Source organism: Schistocerca americana, unplaced genomic scaffold (assembly GCF_021461395.2).
Source record: "Schistocerca americana isolate TAMUIC-IGC-003095 unplaced genomic scaffold, iqSchAmer2.1 HiC_scaffold_266, whole genome shotgun sequence".
Lineage (NCBI taxonomy): Eukaryota > Metazoa > Arthropoda > Insecta > Orthoptera > Acrididae > Schistocerca > Schistocerca americana.
The window spans coordinates 207,501-210,576 of record NW_025725979.1 but is presented as its reverse complement, the minus strand read 5'-3'; the positions used below and the strand labels follow the sequence as shown (position 1 = coordinate 210,576).

The following is a 3,076-nucleotide window of genomic DNA, read 5'->3' as shown; positions in this document are numbered from 1 at the left end:
TGCCTTAACCTAACCCATATTGTGCCTTAACCTAACCCATATTGTGCCTTAACCTAACCCATATTGTGCCTTAACCTAACCCATATTGTGCCTTAACCTAACCCATATTGTGCCTTAACCTAACCCATATTGTGCCTTAACCTAACCCATATTGTGCCTTAACCTAACCCATATTGTGCCTTAACCTAACCCATATTGTGCCTTAACCTAACCCATATTGTGCCTTAACCTAACCCATATTGTGCCTTAACCTAACCCATATTGTGCCTTAACCTAACCCATATTGTGCCTTAACCTAACCCATATTGTGCCTTAACCTAACCCATATTGTGCCTTAACCTAACCCATATTGTGCCTTAACCTAACCCATATTGTGCCTTAACCTAACCCATATTGTGCCTTAACCTAACCCATATTGTGCCTTAACCTAACCCATATTGTGCCTTAACCTAACCCATATTGTGCCTTAACCTAACCCATATTGTGCCTTAACCTAACCCATATTGTGCCTTAACCTAACCCATATTGTGCCTTAACCTAACCCATATTGTGCCTTAACCTAACCCATATTGTGCCTTAACCTAACCCATATTGTGCCTTAACCTAACCCATATTGTGCCTTAACCTAACCTATATTGCGCCTTAACCTAACCCATGTTGCGCCTTAACCTAACCTATGTTGCGCCTTAACCTAACCTATGTTGCGCCTTAACCTAACCTACGTTGCGCCTTAACCTAACCTATATTGCGCCTTAACCTAACCTATATTGCGCCTTAACCTAACCTATATTGCGCCTTAACCTAACCTATATTGCGCCTTAACCTAACCTATATTGCGCCTTAACCTAACCTACGTTGCGCCTTAACCTAACCCACGTTGCGCCTTAACCTAACCCACGTTGCGCCTTAACCCAACCCACGTTGCGCCTTAACCCAACCCACGTTGCGCCTTAACCCAACCCACGTTGGGCCTTAACCCAACCCACGTTGCGCCTTAACCCAACCCACGTTGGGCCTTAACCCAACACACGTTGGGCCTTAACCCAACACACGTTGGGCCTTAACCCAACACACGTTGGGCCTTAACCCAACACACGTTGGGCCTTAACCCAACACACGTTGGGCCTTAACCCAACACACGTTGGGCCTTAACCCAACACACGTTGGGCCTTAACCCAACACACGTTGGGCCTTAACCCAACACACGTTGGGCCTTAACCCAACACACGTTGGGCCTTAACCCAACACACGTTGGGCCTTAACCCAACACACGTTGGGCCTTAACCCAACACACGTTGGGCCTTAACCCAACACACGTTGGGCCTTAACCCAACACACGTTGGGCCTTAACCCGCTCTGTAATTGTCATACGACGCGTTAAATTAGTGTAGTGTTGCCTAACTGCAACCCCCGCAATATAGTTTGCTACTCGCACTGCCTGGTCCCCAGTGTATCGCTTCATGTTAAACACCTTGCAGCGATACACTGTAATGTGGATGGCAGCAGGACGTACATGCTCAATGCCCTTCGCAGTTGTTCATTGGCATTCGCATGGCGAAGCACTTAGCCTACGCTGTGGTACGGCCTGTGTCAACTGTCCGCTGATGTTGTACGTCCAAATCACACACTGTACTGCACATTGGTCCTCATGTACTGAATGATACATCGTGGTACATGTGACCGTACAACGACTGCGCCAACAACGGCGAACCATGCGGTCCAACTGTTGTGCACTCAGCTATGTGTCGTCTCCCTATAAGAGCCGGATTGCAGTGTGGTATGCCCTGGATGGCGATCAGCATGAGCCGTCTGTTGATGTAGTGGCGCGTGTTGTCAGACGTAGTCGTCTCTTCTCACACACCGTGACAGCATGGTGCACTGCGTTCCACATCTGCGACATGCGACAGAGGCCGGTTGACAGTCGTTCGCGCAATGGACATCGCATACGTACGGGGGCCACCTTCCACGTGTTCGCGAAGCGTGCACATGTTGTTGCGTGTATGTGGGCAGACATAGTGTGTCGTGACACCTGACACAGGCATGCAACAATCGTTGAATTTGCAAATGGCGATGGACGTCTACGTTTGCTGGTGACGTTACGCAAATGAACAACTGGTAAACCGTTGTGGTGCGGTTGTTCTCGCTAGAGGTGAATCAGTGATGGCGACGATCGGTTGAGCTACCAACCGGTTGTTTCAGCGATACCCACCATGCCCACGAACGTGAATGGCATGTGGGTGTGAAGCGATACGCGGCGGTGGCTGGGTGGGACCGTCCCCGGCCGGTGAGGGGGGGCCTCCCGGCGTGCTGGCCGCGCGGTGCGTGGGCGCACGCGCTACAGCCGGCTGGTGGGGGCGGCCAGTGGCAGGCGCGCCGGCCGACGGAGGCGGCAGGCGGCGCAGCTGCGCGCCGGCGCACCCTGCACGCGGCGCCGTGCGGCCAAAGTAGGTCCTCGCGGGCCCGGTGCGAAGCGCGGTGGACATCTGCAGTGTGCTGGTCCGATTGAGGACTGTGTGCGCTGAGGATGCGCCGCCGCCCGGCGCTCGGCGCCGCGACGCCGTCTGCTGCTCGGTCGCCTCTGCGGTTCTCGCAGGTGGTTTGTATCGCAGCTGTGCGGACGTGTTGGCGCGTGCGCTGTGCTGGGAGAGTTCGCTTCGGCACCCAAGTGGGGCTTTTGTCCTTCTGTGGCGCTGGCGTTGGAGCTGCCGGCCACCGTAGGTGGCGCGTGTTGTCTCCCGCCGGCAATGCCACGACAGCACGCTCCCGGGCCTCTGTCGGCAGCGGCAAGCTCAGTTGGGAGCACGGGTGGTCGCACCTAATGCGTCTACTCGCCAAACTCCGGGCGATTGCGCCTCTCTCGAACCCGACCAAGTACTTAGGACGGCGCTGCGCGCCGCCGGGACCTGAGAGGGTTTCGAGGTGTATCGTGCAGGGGAGCTCAGCCTCCTCCTGTTTGCAGAATAATTGAGCGGACGCTTGCGTGTTCGCGCGGGCCCCCGGGACACACTCCCGGGCGGCCGGCTGCTCAGCTCTAGTTGACGCAGCTCCCTGGTTGATCCTGCCAGTAGTCATATGC

The 3,076-nt window shown here is 54.7% G+C and overlaps 1 non-coding gene across 1 annotated transcript in view; it reads left to right on the top strand.

Moving 5' to 3' along the window:
• Positions 1–3,045: 3,045 nt before the first annotated feature.
• Positions 3,046–3,076, top strand: part of LOC124577377 — a 1,910-nt gene continuing 1,879 nt past the window's right edge. Inside the window, exon 1 of the ribosomal RNA XR_006972630.1 lies at positions 3,046–3,076. This exon is cut by the window's right edge and continues 1,879 nt beyond it. This is a non-coding gene — a ribosomal RNA (small subunit ribosomal RNA).